Here is a 25,055-nt window from a genome sequence, read left to right on the forward strand (position 1 = left end):
ACCCTCAGGGACTGCAGTGAGAGTAAGACCTGCCCCTGCATTTGTATCTTGAGAGTCTCTCTACAGGTCAGGTAACAATTCTCTCCAGCACCTTCTCTCATCCTGCAAAGCACCGCCTGTGTCTGCGTGCACACTCCGACAGGCACAGGTAGAGGGGAACACGCTTCACAAGCATCTGATGTAAGTAAGATTCAAGGACCCCATCTGCTATATATGCTCCGTCCCGCTACGAATGCAATTTGGGCATCCATGCAATACCCAGGACTGTTATTTACCAAAGAAAAAAAAAAAAAAAAATTGCAGGAAGATGGGCAAAATCCACTGTTGCTGGGGAGGCTTTTTTAAAAAAAGCTGGCACATCTTCCCTAACGACTTCAATCCAAGGATTGTTTGCGTCTTTGGAAAACAAATGCCATCACTGCTTGGTGTAATAAGCGGAGTTTTGTGAACCAGCACTAGTTTCACTGTAAAAAAAAAATATCCCTGAAAAACTCCTAGAAATCGAGGGATATTTTTGTCTGAAGAGGTACTTTTAAAACTTGTTCCGTTATGGAAATACATAACATCGCTGGGAGAGAGAGCGAGGCACAGATTCGTGTGTAACTCGGTTTGCATGTGGAGGGACAACGGACCCCTCCTCCCTGCACAGGTGCACCTCAGAATTTATACAGCCTGAAATCTGGGATCCACACAGCTCTCCGCTGCTTTCGAGTGCAAGTTTCAACCAATTTCTTCTCTTTCCCTTTTCAGATGATTTTAAGAGGATTTGAAATCTTTAGATTGTTTAAAATAACAAAGGCCTCTAAGATCTGAATGTGGCAATGAAATCTTCAGCTTGAACTCATGACAGAAACATTCCAGCCTGTCTCTTGTGAATCATGAAAATCCGAATCTGAACATCAGAAGAGAACGGCACTTTGTTCATTCTTGTTCTTTATCCTGCTATTCTCTTACTACTTTATTTTATTTAAATAGGGTATATCCATAGTAACATACTAGCATTGTTATTATTATTATTTTTACTATTTTAACTTGGGCAACAGAACTCAAGCAGGGAAACTCATCTGTTTCTAGGTTCAGCACCAGCCGCCGCAGTTTCATTATTCCTGTTGACAATTACGGATCGGAGAAGTGCGGATGCCTGGCCTGGGAGTGCTTGTCTATTGCACCCAAATTACACATTCCTGTTCGTAAAGAGCGGAGCGAAGTATGAATGTGAACGTCATTGCTCATGTCTCAGGCAACTACTCACATCTTAATTGAAAATGATCAAATAACAGCATTCCTTTTGACAAACAAATGACAGTGAATCTCCACGTCGTGGAAGGTGGTTGAGCTGAAAGGCCGGGGGCAACAGCTGGTGTCAGCCGCAGCCCCCCAAGAGCACCCGCGTGTGTGCACACCCATGCACGCCCCAGACCTGGGTTGTGTTTCCTTCCAGCTCGGTGCCCCCGAGGATGCTGCTTGTGACGCCAGGATCGTGCTTGCCGCTTCCCCAGGTTTGATTTCGCCTTCTCCCCCGGCGCCTCGCTCTTGCTTCCGCGCACGAGCTGCGGGTCAGCGCCACGATGACTGAGCCGTTGTTCCTCTCACCTCCGCTGACGCTGTGGGATGTAATTTAGGGTGATCAGGCCACCTCGGTGCTGGGTGGACCAGAGGTTTGATAGCACCCTAGTCAGAGGCCACAGAGATGCAAAGCATTTATGGAGCAGCAAAGGAAGTCTTTTCTGAGTCAACTGTTCCACCTGGACCCCACTACAAATTATTGTTTTCAATTACCACCTGTGTACTCCTTCCCATGCAACTTATTGATGTAAAATTACAACAACACTGGTATAAATAAGTTATGCTGTGGTTGTAAAATGGAAGAAATTTTGTTGTAGCAATTATGTTCAGCAAGATGACAAAATAAATTTCCAGTGCTGTGCTTGCAGTAACCTGGGGAATTTAAACCTCATAATTTCCATTCATTTCAGATAATTTGGAGTAATTTCTATATGTAATAACTTTGTAATGAAAAACACAGCGGTACTGAAGTGATTTCAACTCTTTTTTTTTTTTCCTATGGTATACATGGCACAAAATAAATAATAAAAATAATATTTCCTTTTTGTATGTGTTCGGTAATTCTTTCAGCAAAATCATAAACTAATACCAGGACTAAATCTCTGTCCATGAAATGAAAAATAAATTGAGTTAAAGAAAGTGAAAAAGTATGAAAGGCCTTGGATGTTTTATTGTGACTTTATTAAATTGTATCATCTCTATGCTCTATGGATTCCCCAGGGGTTACTGTTCTGGAGAAGGGCAGAGAGCTAGATAGGTACAAGTCCCTAGATCAAAAGCAGAGATGGTTGGAGGAAATTCATACGAAAGTGTTTAATTCAACCCTTTAATTTTTAAGATGGAAACTGGAAGTAATAATAAAAAAATTAAAAAGTGAGAGAAGCGTGGATAGTACAGGACAAAAGGCACAAGTCGCTGTGGGGCACAGATTTTCATGAGTGTATTTGATGGTAAGTTACTTAGAGACTGTAAACATGTGTAATCACAGAATATGTTCCAATACAAGGGAATAGCATTTAATTAAAGATAAGAAAGGGTACTGTACATCACTGAAAACTGTATCTGTGTCCTACTTACCATCACAACACAAGGCTATTATTACACAATAAACAAGAAATTATGTGCTCTGCTTTGCGGAAAACAGTGATTTCCTTGGGAAAAATAATAATACAATGCCAATAATGTTATTTTTGAGTTTATGTCTCACTTGCATCTCCAGGTGATTCATAAAGGTGGGTAACAATTGGGATACTTCTCCTAGCTATGAGCAAAAGGAGATACAAAAGGTGTTCCCTTAACCTTGAAAGGTTACCCAGCCATGCTGTGGGACAGAAGCAAAAATGCAGGATTACAAAGGCTAAAAGCCAGTTCTCTTAACTGCTAAAAATCCATCTCCCAATAGCATCACTACCTCTCTTCTTCAAGAACAGCACTATTAAAATGTCATGTTATCACTCGGTATGAGGTACTGAGCTGTACAAGAAGAGGTGCAGTTTGAGTAAGTTCCCCCAGTGTCATAGGTGGATGGTACTCCAGGCTTGCTCCTGCAAGATTAAATCTGCAGATACCCAGTGACCGCAGGGTCTGACTCCCTTAGTGGCTTCCCCGTGGCCTGTGCTGTAATCCAGGCTGCCTGAAGATAACACGAAATGCAAGAGGACTGAAGATTTAGAACAGCCCTCAGGAAACACTATCTGGGATCACACGACAGTGGCACGGGGATACCCCAAAGCCGTGATCTGCTCAAAGGGCAGGAAAGAAAAAGGCATCTAGAAAAGACTCTGATTTTGAAGGGGGCACATCAAGCCACAGAAAAACTAATGCATAGTTTCTCAGTTTGGGGCTTACTTGCTACCAAAAAGCAGTGTTGTTAGGTGTCCAAATAATTCTCGAGGCTCTGTTGCAGATTTGATCAAGTCAGGATTTGCCATACAGCAGTTCATCTCCCAAGTCACCAAGGTACGTAGGTCCAGAGGCCACGCTCCAGCAGATACTTTGGACAATTCAGATCTAGAAATACAAGAAGAAATATAAGGGAGGCAAAAGTCAGCCACAGTACAACAGCACACAGCAGTTGGCACCAAGGTTTTAAAAATACAGATTCCCATCCTCAGCCTTCACACTAAAGAAATGGAAATGGAAACAAGGTTCTAAAAGCTAGAAGCAGGTAGAGGTCAACAGAAGCATGTAATGGCAGGGAGCTGAAAAATTCTGATCTCTTCATCAAAAGCAGCCTCAAAAGCAAGGACCAAAATAGAACCCAGTTGTGGTCACAGAGTTGAGGGGCTACATTTGAATAGTGGCTCCTGTGTCTCTGTGTCTTTGTGTGATGATATTGCAGCCACTGAGAAGAGGGAGCTGTCTGCTGCTGCTCGCAGCCTCCACACCAAAGCCCTGGAATGTTTTTTGAAACCTATTTTTTAAACATATGTATGTATGTGTGTATATATATGTATATGTGCTCATTCTATCTTTTGTAATTTTCTGATCCCCTTCAGAATTACAGGTAATTGCACTGCCTTCCACTAAATTGTTCAAAAATTCAATGGATGCTTTCCCAAAAGTAATTTTTTTAAGAGAGCGAGTTAATGCCTATAAACAAAGCAAACAACTGTGTACCAGAGTACATAACTAAATTCTTCTGAGTCAGGTGAAGACAAATGTTTCCGTATGGCAATGCCCTTGCATATCAGCTGCCAGCCGAAGCCTGACCCTCTCTTGCCAGAGAAGATGTGTTATATTGAATCTTAGCCAGGAAGGGCACAAGAGGATTTTATTTATTTTACTGAATATATGTAGATGAGGTTAGCCTCTAAATTGAGACTGAAAAAAAAGAAATCACTATCTTTTCCATATTTAAATTTTAATTGAGATACTGAGCTCAAATTAGCTATCCAGAAGCAGAAGTATACTGGGAGGGGGAAGGAAAGAGAGTTGAAGACAAAGCAGGTGTAATTTTATTACCAAGTCCTCTTGCTTTTTGGGTTATACATGTGTTTGCAGAATGAAGGCCTCAGACTAAAGTACATGCAAGGCCACGTTTGCCTGTCTGCACAGCGATGAGCACACTACCGCCGTTTGCCATGCGAAGGAGCACATCGAATAAGAATAAAACAATGCCAACAAAATCCCCCTCACCCCATGCGCAAATTAAATTCATGATGAGCAGGCCTGAGGGAGGGAAGCAGCAGTGGAGGCCTGGCATGCCATGTTAAACTGAATCTCCCTTCTGCCTACTCCTCCACCTCTTTCTTTTCCTCCTCCTCGCCATGTGGCATCCTACTCTCCTGCTGCTTGCCTGCTACGCCTCTGCATCCCCTCCGTGAAGCACCGTACGGTAGCAGTAGCAGCAGCAAGAGCACGCTGCCAGTCCCTGCCTAATCATCCCCCACCGTGCCGTCCGGGAAGACCTGCTCACCCCCTCAGCCTCCTGTCCCACCGACCATCACGCAACTAATTGGGGGAAGCCAGGCACCAGCATCACAGCCGGGATGCTCAGGCGCCTTCTGGACTCGCTGCGGATGAGGATGCAAGCGTTAGGCAGCCGATGGGTAGTGGTTCCCCCCTCCCCCCAAATCCCCCTCCAAAGCCGTGGTTGCTGCCATGCCTGCGATTTATCTGGCAATCCAGAAGGGAATCTCAAACAGCCTCCACGAGGAGCTACTGTCCCCTGTCCTCTGCGGCACCTCGTTGGGATATTGAACTGTCCTGTGCCCTTTTTCAGGAGGAGACCTCACAGACACGTTCTTCAGGGTGGTTTTTGCTGTGGTTAACCCCGTGCTGGTCACTCATGGCGACAGCTGTTGCTTTGTCACCCTCTATCATGACCACACCGCTCAGGCAGTTCCTGGTGGTGGTGGGTGAACTTTGCTGAACTTCTCCACACTTCCCTTCAGCTGTGGAGAGAGTTGGAGGAAGAGCTGTGGGACTAGCAGGAGGAGAGGTGGGGAGCTCCAGACTGCAGGTGACACTGCTGATAATACTTTTACCACTCTGACAAACCAAGAGACACCTTATCTCTGAACCTGAGTACAGCATATCTGTTTGCTGCAGGCTGGACATTGTTCTGAGATGACCAACCCATGCAAATCAATTTACAGTTTCAGCATGATATGTTCTGCTGATGTTATAAAGGATATAAAATATGAACACAGTAAAACCATAGTGCCTACAAGCCTCTGAGTACGTCAACTTTCCACAGACGGAATCTGCAAACACCCTCACCCCTGTACAGACGCCGTCCTTGCGTTTGCAGAAGGGCATTCAAACACGCAGCCGAGGGTTGGCCGTGCCTGTGGGCTCCGTGCAGGCAGCATCTGCCCGTAGGCAGCCGTGGGGGGCAAGCACTGCTCTTCCCATTGCAGGGCTGGATAGCCCTGCGAGAGAGGCAGGGCTTACCAGCTCAGCCACAGACCCTTCCAGATCCAAGCTGCCGAGTCATGAGACCTCACAAACTCAGCTTCGCAGTGGGTTGGGGATCTCCTCGTTCTATGGCACAAAACTGCCCTAGAAGCTGTAGCCACAGCCTCTCTACTGTTTCGTTGCTGCCACCTTCAGATTTTATTAAGGTCTGGGCATATTTTTTTCATGGAAAAAAGTTCACAGTTAAAAAAGGAGCTTTTTCCTAACTGCAGAGGGAAAAAAAAAATGAAATGTACCAAAAGCCCAAACTGTGCCAACAAAAAGGCTCAGCATTCCAGAGAAAAAAAGGACACTTTACTAAACACAATAAAAGGAACTAAACCAGAAAATGCTTCTTTAGTCACAGGCACAGCGCTCAGACTTACCTCATGAATCCCTCTGGTAGCCATCTCACTCTTCTTCAACAGCTCCGGCTTCCTGCGCTTTCCAGCGTACGAACCCCGAAACCATTCCCCAGCTGGCCAGCAGCCACCGAGGCAGAAACCTGCGGAGCCGGGGGGCTTTGGCTGACGAGAAACCACCTTCTAGGGCACAGCGATCAAGGACACCGTAGCAAAGCCGCAGTAAAAGCCTGATGGGTCACATAAGAGGTCAAGCTTCAGCCGTGCTCCTCTCGCCTAGCAGAGTTCAGCGGGTGAGCTTTGGTGCAGGAAAGGAGATGAAAGGCCCAAGGCTGGCCTGGCACAGTCCGGCGCTGAACTGGCTTCGGCTTCTCCAGCCGCTCGCTTTGCACGGTGCTGTGCAGAAGTGTCTGTGGCTCCCTGATGCAGTATATGTGTGCTTGTACGCTGCTGGGTACCACTTGGATTTAAGTGTATGTCACCATACGCGTACTGCCATATGCTTGAGGTCTTAATTTTTCTGATGAATGTGGTGAAATGTTTGGATACCCCAAGGAGGCTCATTTCGTGGTCATTTGGGACAATTGGTATTCAAATTGCTTGTCTGTGGGGCGTGTGCTGTTCAGTCCCTTCAACAACAGAGGAATGCCCAGTGCTCTTGAGTACTTCACCCAGACTTTTGAGCAACCAAACCCACAGCTCCCATTTGAACGGTAGAAAGCCACTCAGTCTTGACGTAAGGACAAGTCCGCAACAACCCTAAGTGAATTATTTCAATAACGTATTGCTTCCCCCTATTAAAAAGCCAATGCACCTTATTGCCAGCCTGAATTTGTCCAGCTTCAGCTTGCAACCAGCTCATCTCACTAATGGGTCTGTGCGAAGACAGAGATCTGAAGTTTTTTCCCTATACCCATTGTTCCCAATTTCTGGTCATGAAACTTCTGAACTTTCTCACCAATAAATCAGCTGTGGTCCCTCAATAAACCGTGCAGAATCCAAAGCACCTCCTTACCTCTTTTCTAAACTTTTTTCCAGCATTCACAAAATTACACAAGGCTTCCTTTACAGTGCTAAAAAGAAACAAAACTGGTGTTCTCACCTCATTTGCAGAGCCAAAGAAATCAGTCATCAGGAACCAAAATAGATTTTTTTTGTGCACAACAGACCTAGAGAGCTTGTTTTATTTATTTAAATGGACCAGTGAAAGAAGGACACTCAGCACCCAGTTTAGAACCAGAGCTGTGCTACAACTGCTCTGCATCAAAGGGACATTTACCAAGGAGGATAAAAAGGCTCAAGCCTTGTCCTCCCTAATTAGCTCTAATTAGTGAGAGATATTCCTGCCACAGGCTAAGGGAATTGCCACATCACTGCGGAGCCCCTGTATCCTTATCACTGCTGTCTCACATCCTGGTGGTTTCACCGTATTTACCTTTGTCCTCCCTCTCCTTCGGTTATTGTATCTCCACTTTGCTTCAAACCAGAGGATGCCCAGTATGTTTCTGTTTCTACCGAAACAGGTATCAACGAGGAACTTCTGCACTTGGAAGACTCTACTGAGGTATTAACTACATTTTTAAGGGACACTTACACCTTTCAAAATCCTGCTGGCCGAGGCTGGGACTCGTGAGAGGCAGGTGGACTTAGGAACAACCACTATCAGCATCAGCATCCAGCTTGACAAACTTCTCTCTTTTTCCCCCTTAGATTCTAGTTTAAATATTACTTCGAGCAGAATGAAGTGACTGTCCTCAGTACACAAGAAACTGGTTTGTGCAGTGTAAGCTCTTTTTTCAAGGGATTTGCATCTTGCATCTTGCTTGAACTTTGCCAGAACAAAAAATCCACAATTCCCCATTGAAGAATATTGGGAAGCAGAACTTTTCAAAGAGAATTAAATACTGTATTTTTATCTACAGTTGTTGCATAAGTGTCTTATCTCAAGTTGTGCTTCAAAAATGGTATTTACAGAAGAAATACATGTTTAAATATGTGTTTTATGCTTTACCTAGTATGTATTGGAATAAAAAAGCAGATGTTCAATGAGGCCATATTTTAAAGCTAGGTCACCTGTGCTGTCTTGCATCTATGGGAGAGAATGTCCAGCTTCAAATCTGTGCCTATTCCTCTCCCATTATTTCCCAGCGATTCTTACACAGTCTTTAACACAGGTCAGCTGAGCTGTTTTGATAGTGAGAGACAAACTTCACATAGGTAAGGTTTTGTTACTCGTTTTCATTGAAAGAAGGGCAGAGCTGATTCCTCTGAAATTTCAGCTGTCGGGAAGTGAGGATTATTGTGTAAGTTATCTTGCTTTTATTGATAATTCTAGCACATCCGTTACTTTGAAACCTATAGATACCTGCACAGGAAGCGTGAGATATTTATACATCCTGGTGCCAAAGCAAGAGGCAGTTGCTCCCACGGTGATTGCACTTGAGCTCGTGTAGACGGAGTTGCTTCAGCTGTAGGATGGCACCACTGGTTTTGGAATTCGACCCCATAGTCTGCAAGGAGATGCGTGAAAGCACATGGCCAGTGCCAGGGTCTTGGCAGAGTAGGCAAACCACAAATTTAGCCATCTCTTAAAAATACAAGCTGAAGAAATAATTTTTGCTGATGACATAAATTAGCAGTGTAAGATCTATTGTAAAGTATATAATGCACTTTCTGAAACAGAGACATACAAGCTCTGGACCTGATCCTTCTCTGTCTGGTACCTTGTGTAGGCATTCAGACACGTCCAAAAATGAGTGCCCAAAGCTACCAGGTCAGAATAGAATATTTTATCCCCCCTTTACCCTTTATACACAATGCACAGCGATGTACAGTCAGGAGGTCTGTGATCACAATGCAGACGGTGTCTGGTCCAGGTTCTCTGGGCAGTGTTATCTTATCTGACGTGGCACAGGGAACAGAGCTATGCCCTTCAATCCTGTTCGAGTCCTGGACGTGGCCCACAGAGATCGTCTGTCTCCTCATACAAGCGGAGGGTACTGAGGGTTTGTGCTGTGACTGGAGGAAGGCTGTGCACTGCCCCAGTGCTCTGCCCTGGGTGATGATCTTGAATGTCAACAGTTACGAACTCTGGGCAATAACATCTCTTGTTTCATGGATTTATTATCAGCAGCCTGCATTGCCCATTGACCTCGAGGTGGTTTTATTGTACATCACCATGATATGGTCACATTTCTACAGGTTAGAATTGCTGCTTATCGCTTCTTTCAGTGACATCACAGCTTCATGACCCAGCTGGCTCTGACCTGGCAGCGGATGCGAGGGCAGATGTGGGTCCCTAAGGCCGGTAGCCATGCTCTGCCAGGTGTGCAGATCCCCAGAGTCCCTCCTGCTGCTGAAACCATGCTGCGGGTATCTGAAAGGCAATCCACTTTTTAATTCCTTAGAGAGTTGCCGGACTGAGGCAAATGCTTTGTTTCTCCACCTCTTTTGCTTCTTTGCCCTTGCCAGGCATTTTTCTTTCCGCCTTTCTTGTTGTTTCACTACAGAGCTCTTACCCTGGCCTCTGCTGCCTGCGTTATTTGTAGGCTGTTCCCTCCCGCTCGCTGCCTTCCTTTGACCTTTTCCTGGGAAGGTTAGCTGTTCCCTTGCTATCTGGAGGTGTTTCTCTAGGGCTAGATCTCCTCTTTTTATACTTTTCTGTAAGAGGGTCTCGTGTCCTACAGATGATCTTGGCTCCATTTAGGGAGTGTTTAACATCTCCAGAGCTATAGATTTCGCAGCTCTGAAAGGTGGGTAACTATCTCAGCTCCTGCTTCTTGAGGTGGGGTAGAAGATACAATATTTCTCCAGAGCCTCATTCTGTCTGCAGGGTCATGATTCTAATCAAACACCTTTATCAGCTATTCCAGTGTTTCAGGCATTATTCCTGGCAACGGCATCTCACTTGCTTCTTGTCCTTTAATTCCCAGTGAGACAGTAAAAATCTTTACCTGCGTTTTCTCATCTTTATCTCTCACGGTCAGCTCTGCATACAGACCTGGTTCTGGCTTCCCTGCTACTATATGCAGTTTTTTTTGTCTCCCTTCACATTGTTTGTATGCTCTATAAACTAGCTCTTCCTTGCTTGCTATCGGTTCGCTACGCGGGTTCCTGTACCACATGCTGTGTGATCCCATGAGAGGGCTGTAATACTTCTAGGTGTGCCTCTCTATTAAGACAATTTCTTTGTTTATGCTGATATGCCACAGACACTGGCTTCCTGGTGCCAATAAACTCCTCTGTCCTGCAATTCTTGTCTCCCCATTGTGTTCCCAGGAGAAGGCTGGAAGTGTCCGGCAAGGCATCGTCCGTCTCAGTACCCTGAGCTGCTGCCAGAATGGTGGGGTGGGACAGGCAGGGACAGTGACTCCTTTGTGCTTTCATTCACTGCTTGAACACAGTAAGGCGTCGAGATCTTTACCAGACAGCAGGATAAAACTGGCCAGGCATGATGGGACTGCCCAGATGCAATGGATAGGACTTGTACAGTCACACACACACAGATTTGCAGGGTTTGAACTCTGTCATGCCTGGAGAGAAACAGGCACTTTATGGTGCAATTCAAGTTAGCCTAAAATGCATCCAAAGAATTACTCCCAAAAAATGCTTGTTCCCCTCCTTTCTTCATCAAAGGAGCAGAATATCACCAGAATGAAAATAGCATGAGGTGAGAGTGTTTAGGAAAAGAGGAAGCTTAGAGAAATGACCCAGAGAAGAATATTGATTTTGCTCTGTTTTGCTGGGAGGAGAAGGATAATAATTCCTTGTTCTTTTGTACTTAAAAAAGGAGAAAACTCTGCTGTTTGCTGCAAATATTCAGGGTCCAACTCTTCTCTGCTGCAGCCTTTGTTGTAGTTGCTGCTTTCCTTTACTCAGTGCAGCTATCCCAGTATAAGACCAGCAACAGAAAAGAGAACGAGGCCATGTATTTTTAAAAAAATAGATGAAAAAAACAGATGAATTAAAAGCCCTGCTCTCCTGGTGTTAATGGAAGGGTTTTTTTGTATTTAATATTGTGGAGAAAATTTGTCCAAGAGCAATTCAACTAAATGTAAATATTGCCCCCTACTAGTACTGCCAAGATCAATGAGAAGCTGGATTATCTGCCTCATAAGTGCTACCATTTATGTTAGATCAATGCTAGGGCTGGTTACGTGTATGTACTTGATTTTCCAGTACTTTTCTTTTATGATTTCTATTTTTTTTGTAATTTCCTCTCAGTGAATGCAATGCTGGTGAAAGCTCTTGAGTTGAGATCTCTGGAAACTGAAGTCCTCATCTGGTTATCAGCAGAGCAGCCTCAGGTGTGGCACCAGCCTGTCCCTGGGGTGTTTCCAGGAGACACCTGCCAGGTAGCTCCAGTCTGATGGCCTCTGGGCAATTGGTCAGTCTGACAAAGACACTTACAGGAGTGCAAACTGCAGGGCACACCCCAACATTCCTCACTCAGGTTAACAGGCTGCAGAGCTCATTCCTCACTGTTCATGTAAGCTTAGGTCTTTATCGCTCTGTTGAGTTGTGTGGTGAACATGATAAAGAAGTGGAAACTCATTTTCATTGCATACTTACACATTTTTACTCATTTCCCACAAACATTTATAGAGGAAATGTTTTTGTGTCCTCCTTCCAAGAGCATTCCCAGAAAGTGAAAGTCTTGCCGTATCTACCAAGAAGGTTGCACCCCGATCCAGCAAAGCAATTAAGCATGTGCTTAAAATTATAAGGTATCCCACTGACAGATGCACTCTGCCAGAACCAGCACATCTTTTTCCAGTCCTGATTTTTCATTCTGTGATTATAAATTATCGGAGTAACAGAAGACAAGGCAGTGACACAGGGTAGGCTTACACCACAAGTGCACAAGCATCATCCCACACAACCAACCCCAGAAGCAGCTAGCCGGGGCCTGGAAAGCACTTTTGTCCTTTGCATCACTTCCAGATGCAGACTCTCACGTTCACTTAGCACTGCCCTCTCCAGCCTCTGACTGGTCCCAGTGAGCTTTGCCCAAGAACCACTGGGCAGTGCAGACCCCATGCATGTTACCCACAAGCTCTCTACAACACCAGGACTTGCCCTGGGGGAGGGGTATCCTACACGTAGACCAGAGGGAGATCAACACCCATTCTTTGGGAAAATCACCTTGAGATGGGGTCCCTACAGCTCCGGCACAGCTACAGCAACATTTTTGAGCAGCTCGGGATGCAGGCAGCAGTGCCAAAGCTTTACAGGAAATCTGCACCACGTGGAGCAAAAATGGTTCAGGACACCCTGAGGAGCCTTAAAACAATATGACATTTTGTCAAATTTAATCCAATTCCACATATTTTACCAGCGCTTTCCAAACTTCGTTGTCCTATGAATTTGGCAACTCTTCCTTGTCTACCCTTACAAAACAGGATCAGCTTTCAAAGAGAAATGTGCCCAAGCAAAATCTGCAGCTTCCTTGCCAGCAATTACGGGAACATTTTCCATCTCCTTTGCCTTTCTCTAAGAGCCTTCTCCCCCCCATTTAGAATAGCCTTTATAGGACATCCAGTCTTTCAACCTGATCTCTTCCAGAAGGACTTACTAGCTTTCACTTTTGGAAGCTGAATCTCCTTCAAGGAAGGGAACACAGTTTGGAAAATGAGTTTTTACTCTTTGCTAAGACAAAATCTCCGTCTTCCATAACAGTGATGAAAAGGTGGTATCTCTGATGAGGGCAGAAGAACCAAACAACCCTCATACGGTCCAATAATAACTGAAAGAGCAGTGTGCGATATACATGCACTCTCGCAGGTGCATTCATACCTTGCCATCTGCTGAACAGAACCTGAACTGGCAAGCTGCGTTGCCTGAAAGTACTAAGAATTAAAGGAAATTTTCCTTTGGCTCATGTTGCCTGAGTGTTTGTCCTGAGAATCTGAGAACTAGGACCACCGTTGTCACAGTATAGCAGCAACTCTGAAGACTCAGTGAGCCAATACTCTTGCAATAGTTGGTATTTTTAGTGCTTTTGCTTGCAGAGGTTTTTTTTTTTCCAAATCCCATCGGTGAAAGGATTAGGTGGGGTGAGGGGAGAGATAACTATCCAAGAAAGTAAGAATATACATCTGTGAGTCATCACTTGTCTTAACAGACCAGTCCTGAGAGCAGAGTGCTATAGAAATGTCTATTTTAGTCCAATAGAAAAAAAAAACTTTGGAGAAGTGAACATTTCTGCACAGATTGTCACTACTTTGTGAATACTCACTGAAAAAGCCATGAATCTGGTACAGCTCTACAGCAGACAACTTTGGAGGAAAGCTTATTCTCCGGCCGTGAATTATGCACAGATAATTATACTGTTCTTTTTTGGCAGCCCACTCTGTGGTTCCCATCTTGGCACATCATCTTCTGTTCCAAGTCGCACACCCATTAGCTCAAGCCTGAGAGCCCTTCCCCGGGTCACACGCACAACACCCTCTGAAGAAGTGGAACCATGATGACAATTTGTCAGATATGATAACTAACAAATTAGTGCCTCGCGTTGCCGTCAACGTTTGGGGTTTCTGATACAGTGCATGCAGAGCTATTCATTAGGCATGTTTGACAGAGGGTGGGAGTGGAGAGGTTGTTTTGTCTTCCTTCACTTTTAATTCTGACAATTGCAAATACGCTGCAGGCTTCTCAGCTCAAACGCTCGTTGCACTATCCTGGCTAAATCCTAGTGAGGAGAAGAAATGAGCTCTCTTGGGTGACCACTCCAGTGTGTAGGAGTGAAGCATCCTTTTCATATTCTGTCAGCGCTACAGTAAAAGCAAAAATCTTTCAAAACATCCTTCATGTATATATTCAGATTCCTCATACTTTTATTCCACTTTAGGAACATAAGATCATTGGAGACGTCCTAGTTCTAACAAGTATTGTGGAAATACATTGTCAAAGTCTTTTTAATGTTCCCTTAGATACTGCATCTTAAGAGGCAGCCGAGGTTTCAGCAGCTGTGAGGTACCATAGTTAGCTACAACTGTTATAATTTGTTGTAGCTCAGCCTCCCGGAATAATTCCTGTCAATGAATCATTATGGATTAGGCCACACTTAAAAGGTTAATTTATATACAACTGCTGGAGCTTGTATTGACCCTTCTTACACTGGTCTAAGGCGCTGAATGTTTTATTGCCTCTCTGTATAAACAAAAGTTCCAGATAACTGCATATCCTTGACGAGATGTTCTTAACTCTTTCAGCGATGGACAGCCTTTCTGAGGCAGCTTTGCCCGTGAGCGTGCCAGGAACAGTGGTTTGGGGACATATCAAGACCTCCTGTTTGGGCTTCCTGCTGTGCTTGCAAAGGCCGTCCCATTACATCACGGCAGTGCTAAATTGGATTTTGTAGTTTTGCATCCCTGATAAAAATACAAGAAAGGAAAGCTGTGCAGGCAGAGCTAAAATCTTTTATTAGAGGAACTGATGTGATTTAAGGGATATGCTTGCTGTTTGTTGCTCTTGCTTCCACCTGGAGGAAGGAGTTGTGTGCCTGGGAGGTTGTCCATTTCTTTCCAAGCCTATCACCTTTTGAATAAAAATATGAGTCATCCTCACAAACCTCAGTCACCTGGTGCACCGTTAGCCACATCACAGGTAGGTGTTAGAGCCTTAAATGTTGTGCTTGACTAAAGTTAACCAGATGTCCTGGACATTTTTCCACACCATAGCCACAAGACGACACGTAGTGTTCAGTTACTCGAGGTATGCTTTAATCCCCAAACATGGATGGGGCTAGTACGGCTTGGGAAAACAGTATAAACACACTGCAATAAAAGCTCAATAGTGGTTTAAATGTCTACAGTTGCTCTGCACAGTAGAGATTGTGTTTGTAATCCTTCCTGGCCCAACCATATGTTATGGGAACACAGGCTGATCTCAGCCATCTTCTCTGTGCGTCAGCTGCTACAGCGCTGCAACCTGATCCTCCCCGCAGAAACGCCTGTCGGTGCTGCGGCCAGGACCTCCGCCATCCTGAAACGATTGCGGTGGAAAAAGCAGACGAGATACTACCTGGGCTGCATTCACCATGGGCATTTCAGGTTCCCAGATGCTACTGGAACCTGCAACCACATCCCAGCTGGAGCAGCCCTTGTTGTAATGTCTGTCCCACAGCTCTCTGTGCTGCACAGATTGGGACTCTTCCGCACACCTTAGGCATCACATGCCTCACACAACACCTGATTTCGTTGCATGTGTAGCGCCCATCCACCACGCGTGCTTTCAGCCATCCATTACTCGGGCATTCACTACCCAGACGTGAAAGCATCCTCCTTGCTGCCACTCCTCTTCCTGAGGTTTGAGAGACAAAGACTTTGTCAAGTTTTTCCTAGACGGAGACACCTAGCCCTTCTGAAGCCATTTGTCTGTGTTTGCAGAGAGGTTTCCATCATCTCTTCCTTCTGACAACTATGAGCTACAATTTTTTCACAGCTTAGGATGTTTTTGGTGGAAAAAGGCCACCACGTTCTCTTCCCAAAGGGATACCAGCTAGCCCAGTGTTGGAGTACAGTGAATCCTGCTGCTGCTATGGGTTGTGTGGATATAGATGGATGCTGAGGACCCCAAACTCCTGTGAGACAGCTGATTCAGGGCTAGTCTGAGTAGCTTGTAAGCCAGCCCATATTCATCTCTGCATATCAGGGCAGTACTGCCACAAGCAGCCCGGTTTCCTGGGGTGGCAGGAAATGTGCACGGCCATCTGCAGACATACGGCTCAGAGCTAAAACAGAAATAGGCTTAACATACACCACCTTGGGCTCCTCAGGTTAAACTGAGCTACCTTATCAGTACTCATAAACCCTTCCCTCACATATCTAACAGTAGTCCTCTCTTCTGCCGAGACAGCAGAGCATTGTTCTCCTCCAGGTATGAAGGACATAAGCAAGAACTCTGTCTCCCCTTCCCATATACCCAGAAAGCACAAGCATACAGGGCCCTGCTGTAAACCATAAACATTATCCCTCACACAGAGCCTGTCCTCTTCTCCCCACAAACATCCTGAAGATACAGAAAAAGTTTTTTGTCTCTCCTAAAGAAATATTTTTCCCAAGTCCCATGCTAAGAAGTTTCCGTCCTTCATGTATGAGATTACCAGAGGGCTAAGGGGCCTTTTCTGCAAAAGCCATGTGTCGGTCCCACACAGTAGAAGGCCTCTAGTAAGCCCAGCACCAAATGCCCGTGGGCAGGGTATCAGTACCTCTCTGCTGCGGTTTTCCCACATCTCTCTCCTCTGTGTAGGGAACCTGCATGTCCCCAAGGCTCAAGGGAGGCTGCGGTCCAGTGCTGTCGTTCCTGGGTGTACTCACCCATGCAAACTGGGAAATTAAGAAAAGTGACCTCCCAGCATCTTCAGATGTAAGGAGGTGGCACACCACTTTATGCTGAAATGCACATTTAATATTAACTGTTCCCTTAGATCAGATAAAAACTGCAAGACTGCCTTAAAAATAAATGCAATACTAATCTGGACAACAACAAAAACAAACCAGTGTGCCCTGTTGTGGCACTTTGCTGCTGTCAGACTCCTTAGCAGGGCTGGACAGGCTGGTGGTTGGGGCAAGAGAGTGAGAGGTTTTGTCATGGGAGTGTGACTGCGCAAGGACAAAAGTGTCTCTTGATCCTGCTCCGATTCCTGCATCTCCCGCTCTGGGCAGTGGGGAGATGAGATGTCTGTTGGGGCCATTTTTGCTTAGGGAGGGTTCACTTACTGCTTGTTGCCATGTCCATGCCCAGCTCTTGGCTGCCAGAAGTGATTTGTGATGTGGTGGGTTATTTCTGCTGAAAACAGAGGTATTTCTGCTAGGAAGAGAAAATGGATCTAACTCCTGCACCACAAAAGCAGATAAGGGTCCATCTCTGTTTGAAATTGGGGTCTGCTTTAGAAGCCTGAAGCAGGTCAGCCTTTTCTCATGAAAACTACGTGGAGAGAAGAAAAAATCCTCCTCCCATATCCCCTGGTTAGAAATGCAACACAGAAGGGGAGGCTTGCTTTCCTCTTACCATCCTGCCTGAGCTCAAGGCCAGGTTTCCCCCGAGAAGAGGCCCAGTCTACCGTACACTGTTCTCAGCAGCAAGACATCTCTTGCAGAAGCCCTTCCAATTGTTGTAGGTAATAAAATATTTATTTGCCCAGAGATTTGGACCTATCTTCCTTCTTTCACATTAGTGCGCTAATCTCTGGCAGCAGAGTAAGTCTCACTCCCCTTCACACGTGCGCAAGTGCCCTCCTCCTCCAGTTCAATGGAAATGTCTTTTTCATACAAGTAGACTAACAGGAGGACCAGAGTGTCTGATTATGTGGGGGCAGAGCATGATGCTGAGATGACGTGTAGCAAGCAGGTGAAGAGTTTAAAAGGTGGTCTCTACTTCCCATTTTAAATGGTGTGGTTGCCATCAGGTAAAATGGGATACCTGCATGGCTTAGCAGTCTTCTTCAGCTCAAATACAGTGGGCATCTGAATAGTTTCGAATGTAACTCTGCTGCTCTGAAAGGACTTCTTCTAATGTAAAGTTTACTCCTCAGCAGGGACTGAAGTCACATTTGGCTAACATCCAATTTTTTTTCCTTAAAAATGGCATGAAGATTAGGGATGATGAAAACCCAAAGCCACAACCATCTTATATCTCTTGGCTTAGATGACACCTCTCTTCAAAACAGAGAAATTTCTAGCACATTTTTCGTTCTGACGCAGACCTCTTTCTGGGCAATTGTAAGGCTTTTGTCTGACAATTTCTGTCATTGAATTCTTGACTGGCAAAACAAGAAGTTCTTACAGACCTTTCTGCAATTGCTCTGCATTTGTGAACTTGAAGATAAACGGAAATCTGAACTGTATCGTGAATGCTGGGCTCTCCTTCACACCACAAAATTTTAGCAAGTCTCATGGGACCCCTTACTTGAGTGGACAATTACAAATGCAAGCAAGAAGACCACAGTTTGTCTCCTAGAAAATCTTTCAAACTTCAACAGACGGCAAGTCCTACTCCTTACCACTCTTCCCCAAAGTAATCAGCCATTGTAACTACCTTGTAAGTTGGCTGTACCTAGAATGCTACTGAGAGTATTTTTCCAACATTGCAAAAAAAATTGTCATGACAACATATTATTAATAACTAAACCTGCTGCTGTTCTTCCTCTGTGGCACCAAAATGCTAGAAACTACTTAAAGCAGGAAAGATAATAATCGGTTTAATAAACATGTTTGATTGTGGAAGACAGTGCTTCTAAAGCTCTGCTAGTTGAAGAATCACCTAATCTGTGTTACAAACAAAAGACAACAGAAGAAATATAAGACCTTATGGAAATCAAGTTAATTTATTTTTGTCAAACTCTTTTGTTTGAAGATTTGTGAATGGGAGAAAGCATATATTCAAGAATTTCTGTTGATTTGTGCAGTATGCCTACAGCATGCCTCTGACCAGGGTGGACCAGAGTGTTGGCTCCCGGGCAGGATAGCGAACATTATGTGGGTAGAGCGACGTGATGATTTGAAGATGAGAATTACTGATGCTTTTTGCTTCAGCTGGGGGTTCCAACACAGCCCTGGTTTGTAACAGCCCACCTCTGATGGCTGCTCTCAGTAAGCTGGTTGCTATCTCAGACATGACCAACACTAGGATTGGCTTAGTTAGAGCTCCACAAGCCTGGCTGTAAGGTGGTGCTTTTCAGTGTAGGCCAGCAAAGCCATAACTGCTGTTAATGACTGAGCACCTATGCAAATCTCCCCTAATCTTGGTCCCTGCACCAGGAAGTGTGTGCTGGTGGCCACCTGCAGCTGCAGCCTCCAACATACATGGGGCATGAGGGCATCACCTCCTACGTAAGCATCCGTGTTGCTAACCCTGCAGCAGTCAGGCTGGGGCTTACACAGAGAGGGGCTCTTCTCCAAGCACCAGGCACCCTTTCAATATAGGACTAAGCAGGCTGGCAGGGTGTGAGACAGCAATTTGCACAGTTCTCCTTCAGCCTGCACCTAGGTTGTGACTGAATATATGCCCTCAGGTCTACAGAGAGCAATACACTGCCTTTCTTTAAAAAATATGTTATATTGGAAAGCGTTTAATGTACTACAAAGCCAGTAACTGGGTGTGTCTGTTGAAACTCTGAGTCATTTCTCAAGTCCACTCCAAAGCCAAGTCATTTGAGTCCTAACGGGCAAAGGAGCAGTTAAGCAATTACTGCAGCGCTGCAGTCCACACTGCTGATAAAAGAGCAGGGCTCAGGTTGTTGTCAAAGATCAGAGAAATGGCTGTCCCAATTTTGATATTATTCAACAGGGCTAAGGTTTTAATTCACGCCCTTATCAATTTTGTTGCAATATGACATAAAATAAAAGTGGATGCAGATTCATTTCAGTCAACCCAAGTTATATTATTGGTCAAAAGTCACAATGCCAGACACATTTATTGTTAGTTATCTCAGTAATCTTTAACCTTCCATGGCAAAAGATCTCCAAAGAGAAAAGGAAAACAAACAAGGGTTGGGCATTAAAACCTAATGACTCAACTGAAGCTGCGTTAGCTTAAGGCACTATTTTCTCTTCTTTTGTTTTAAATGTCCCTCTAAGCTTGTAAAGCAAGCTTGGCATCTGTATCAGGGCACAAGAGGTGTTAGCTTAATAGTGATCTTGTTCATGGAGCATCTGTGAATTCCTTAGGTTCTCTGAAATTCATGGGTCTGGTCAATCGAAAAAACAGGATCCCCTACTGCTGTTTGATAACTTCACACATTGCTTGAAAGTCTGGTTTGAAGATGTTCATTATTTTCCTGCATAGGTTCCAGCCTCTTTGTTAGGTACTGAAAGGGTAGATACTTGAGACACCTTGCAAAAACCTCCGAAAAAGTGCACATCACTGTGCTGAATTCATATGCCACTTGATATTATGTGCACCAGAGCACATAAGGTATGTCCAGAGAGAGATCATTCACCTATGCTTTAAATATGCAAACTGATTCATGAAATGTCATTGGCACAAACAGAACTAGACAGCACTTCTGCCAGCAAGGCAGAGGAGCTGGAGTTTAAAGCTCTAAGGAGACCTGGGTTCAAACCTGAGCGCTGACTTTTTGCTTGACCACACGTCCATTAATTACTCAGAAAATCTTTGCAAAGTGATGTGAGATCTTTGAATGAGGGATACTGAAAGAGCAAGGCAATACAAACTTTTATTGATCCATGGTGTCTCTAAACACAGTACTGAAAAAAAGGTTGTGTGAAATGATGATTTCATTTCACAGGGATTCATTTCACTTTGGTCTGCAAAGGAATTACACACCCATGTTTCGTTTTGACATTTGGGGTTCAGAAAATCCAGCTTTGACCCTAACAATATGACAATCATTAGGATGACTGAGCCACTTTCAAAGAAGATGTTCAAGCCCTTGATGAGCCGAGTCTGTGGCTCACAAATTTGCAGAAACTGAGAGAATGCTAGTTGGCTGCTGTGTTGGTTTTTGTTGCTTGTTTTTTTTTTTCCTTGGAATGAATCACCTACTTTCACCTGGTTTTGAATTGGCACCATGAGAGAGTACTTTTGGCAGGTTTTTTAATCCAAACTTGTGAGTCCTCCTAGCTCCTATACACTGTGGAAATAGTTTTAGAAATTCAAGCAGATTAGAGAGAGAAAAAGAGAAAAGGAGCGAGCGAGGAAAAGAAAGAGAGAAATTTCTCAGAGGTCTAGCAAATCTCAGTAAACTTTTGGCAAACGTGGTCTGGATTCCAAGTTTGCGATGAAACCTGAAGCCAGGCAAGTTTCTTGTGATTTGGGGCTCTGCTATGAACGTTTTGCACAGCTCCAGCTAAAAGGATCTGTCCTGCTGTGCTGCACTCTGTGCCCTATGTGCAGTGCATTTGTCACTGTGCAGAACAGAGGAGGAGAGTACAGATCAAAGGCCGCAGAGAAAGATGGGCTCAGCAGCATCCGAGGATCAAGGTGCCCCTTCAAGTTTTTGTGTTTTTCTTTTTGTTGTTAAATATTTTTATTTGGGGGCAGATGGGGGAGAGATGTGGAGAGGAATCTGCAGCCCTCCAGTTCTGTGGTTTGCTGAGCATTTCTGTCCTTTGCACGCTGAGCCTGCTCATCAATTAATGCCCTAGCTCCCATACAGAAGTGCATTTGTGATCTCCACGTACAGAAAATCAGTCTGACTTTTCTGGATAAACCCTTGTCTCCCAGAGCAGGGCAGCTCTAGAAGCCCATTTCCAAAACAGTGTTTGTGATGCTGCAAAGGAAGCATTTGGATTAATTTCTGTTGCCCTGCCTATGTGCAGAGATCTTCAGGTAATCAGAAACATCACCTGCAAATCTTCCTGACAGTACAATTTTGCCTGTAGCTATGAGGTTCAGCCATACACAACGCATCTTCTTTCTAGTCTCATTGCTCTTAGAACAGTGCTGGGTACATTTTCTGTTTGCATTACGCTTAATTCATAGACTCAGCATTTGGCATTGTTTGTAAGTCTATCATTATCTTTGTTCACATTGACATCAAAAGCTTCCCTTCGTGTGTGCATCTATGGGCTCGGTGGAGCCTCTCTATCAATCAATCAAGCAAGCAGGCAATCAATCAACATACAAGCATCTGAAGCTGCTAAACACAACAAGAGAGCGTGTCAGCCAGATACCTGCCTTCTAATTAGGACTAGGTATTATTCTAATTTCTCTGACTTGTTCTGTACTTCATAGGACCTGGGGAAGTACTTTGTCATTAACATGTCAATAAAGCAATACAAATGAGGCTGGAGGGAAATATCAGCTCCCAGCCCCACAGTGTCAGTCCTGGTCTCTGATGCATTCTTTTGCCGGGGGGCGGGAGGGGGGAATGCACTTTCAGACGTAGTTGATCAAAGAAATATCATATACAATAGATTTTCTTTTCTTCACTCTAGTAGCTGGGTGGCCCATTGCGATTGATTGAATTTTATGAATTAAGTGAATAAGTGAACACACAATGACAAGGAGGTTGTGTTACAAAAGCTAGGACGCCAGATTCTGCATCCCTTAAGCCAGTGTCAGTTGGGAAGAATTCCACTGACAGCAATGGGGTTACACTAGACTTCTGAGGCAGCTTGGATCTGGCCTGCCTTGTATTTGATGGCTGTAATTTAGTTTAATTATTTATGCTAACCCTTTATGCCATACTTTAAATGTACTATGATATATTTTCTCAAGGTAGAGAAAATTTAGTAATATAGGTCATTAGTGCAACATTAACACTATTAAATCTTTGGAGAGAAGAAAGCCCACTGCTGAGGGTGTGAAAATGATGAGGTATGTAGATTAGATTCGAGTAAGATAAAAACAGACAACTGTGAAAGCAGGGAAAGAAAACAATTCCTTTTAACATCTTGTGTTCTTTGGCAATATCAAACCCATATTATTTCTTTTTTCCTTATGCGATGCTTGTAAAATAGAACAAAAGGAAGAAAATTGAGGGACCCTGAAAACATACGCCTGGAATTAAAAGTATCCATCTAAAAACTCTTCCCATGACAAAGCATTTTCCCCTGCCCCCTGAAAATTTCTCCACTGCACTGATGACGAGGGAAAAAAGCAAAAGAACATGAGAAAAAACAGCCTTGATGACTGTAGAACTTGGGTATCAAAATGATTTTGCTTAGTAAATTATAAATCTTTATTCTTGGGTGGTTGCATAACACAAATAACTTTAAGGAAAAGCTGTTCTGTTAATGAGATTTAGGGATTGTTTAATGCATGAATGAACTGCTGCCATCTTCTGACTTTTCCGAGTTCTGCAAATAAAAAAGACAATTCTCTACTGTAATCAGATGCCCTCGGGAAAATACCTGTAGTGTTAGAACTTGGAGACATCAAGGGCTTTTTAAATAATTTTTAAAAATGATTAAGTTCTTCGGATGTCTTTTACAGGTATATAAAGAAAGACTAAAATCAGGGTATTGACACGTTGGTAGGTTACCCTGAAGAGAAGCAGAGGAAAGCGCTTACATCATTGCCTGAAAAATGTTCCTTATCACAAAGTTAGATCCTAATTTGCTCCTCTACAGCCATATGGACAACTCTGCTAAACCACTGGGCAATGCCCATGTGTAAATGGGGGGAAAACACGACTTAATGAGCTGGAGGTGATACTGAAATTAGGATGCCATTTCATAATGCAGGCTCTAAGGGAAGGTTCATACCTTACCCCTTCAAAGAAAAGGAGCAAATGAAACGTCTGGCTGAGAAACGCCTTGAATGCAAGCAATTCAGTTTCGAAGTTTTCATGTGACTCTTCAGCTTTACAAAAGGCCAAGCTGGAATCTCAGTTCTGAGCATCCACAGCCTCGGGGGGAATTTGAAATGAGGAGCCAATTTCTGCAGTTTGAGCCCTTTTGAATATCAGTGCCTTTTTCGGTGTTGTTTTGGGATTTTTTTTAAGCAGTGTTTTCTCACAGAGGCTGGATATACAATTCTACTCATTCAGCCATCAGCCTCTCATCTACCATCAGGAAAATTCAGGGCTCTGTTAAATTTAATAGTTATTGGTGAGAAATTAACACATTATTGGCTACTTTAAGTGACTAGTGGCTACTGCCTGGCATACTAACTGGTTTTGGATTGCCTTTTGCTTCCCTGTGGACCCTACTCAGGTAGGATTGCCTGCAGACTCTGCGGCTGATTCTGGAGACTGGCTATTTGCATGCTTCAGAAGATATGCCCCATCTGGAGTACTGCGTCCAGTTCTGGGCTCCCCACTTCAAGAAAGATGAGGAGCTACTGGAGACAGTCCAGCGGAGAGCTACAAAGATGGTGAGGGGACTGGAGCATCTCTCCTACGAGGAAAGGCTGAGGGAGCTGGGCTTGTTCAGCCTGAAGAAGAGAAGGCTGCGAGGGGACCTAATATATGCTTATAAATATCTTAAGGTTGGGTGTCAAGAGGATGGGGCCAGGCTCTTTTCAGTGGTGCCCAGTGACAGGACAAGGGCCAATGGGCACAAACTGAAGCCTAGGAAGCTCCAGCTGAACATGTGGAAGAACTTCTTCCCTCTGAGGGTGACGGAGCCCTGGAACAGGCTGCCCAGGGAGGTTGTGGATTCTCCTTCTCTGGAGATATTCAAGGTCCACCTGGACAAGGTCCTGTGTAGCCTGCTGTAGGTGACCCTGCTTCAGCAGGGGGATTGGACTAGATGATCCACAGAGGTCCCTTCCAACCCCGACCATTCTGTGATTCTGTGATTCTATGTGAGGACATGCCTGGGGAGAAAAAAGTTTTGGGAAAGAAACTTCAGGTCCAATAGAAGGACGTTGTTGGCTGCCACCTCTCAGCTGTGCTCAGCACCAGCCGTTCCCAATGTTTGCATCTGAATTTGGAGAGGTCTCTGCACTCAACCTGTATGTCTGAGTATCTGGACACTGGTTTTGGTACCTGACGGGGCTAGGCCCCACCAGGCAGTCCCTGCTATCACACCCCATCAGTGGAGGCACCAGGCCAGGGCAAGCATGTTGTTGCAAGTGGTCATCCTGCCTTGGGGAACAGTCCTTTGAAGGAATTTCCCCTGGAGCTCAACGTGTGTCTGAAAGGGACCCGCTTTGGATAATTCAATAAACCCAGAAATTCAGTGGGACTGTGCACATAGTCATGAGGAGAAAATTACATGTCAAGAATCACAGATACAATCATTACCTCGTCAGACAGCCTTCCTCTTCTTCCCTTGGAGATATACCTCTGGCCTCTTCAATCTCTTTGGCTCT

General features: G+C 44.5%; 1 long non-coding RNA gene across 1 annotated transcript; it reads right to left on the bottom strand.

Moving 5' to 3' along the window:
* Positions 1–1,489: 1,489 nt before the first annotated feature.
* LOC142361961 (uncharacterized) lies at positions 1,490–25,055 on the bottom strand. Its single transcript, XR_012764550.1, has 3 exons — positions 24,988–25,055; positions 3,415–3,576; positions 1,490–1,604 (listed from the first exon to the last, which is right to left on the bottom strand). It is a non-coding gene; the product is annotated as an uncharacterized LOC142361961 (long non-coding RNA).

This window comes from Opisthocomus hoazin, chromosome 7, assembly GCF_030867145.1.
Source record: "Opisthocomus hoazin isolate bOpiHoa1 chromosome 7, bOpiHoa1.hap1, whole genome shotgun sequence".
In the NCBI taxonomy this organism is placed as follows: Eukaryota; Metazoa; Chordata; class Aves; order Opisthocomiformes; family Opisthocomidae; genus Opisthocomus; species Opisthocomus hoazin.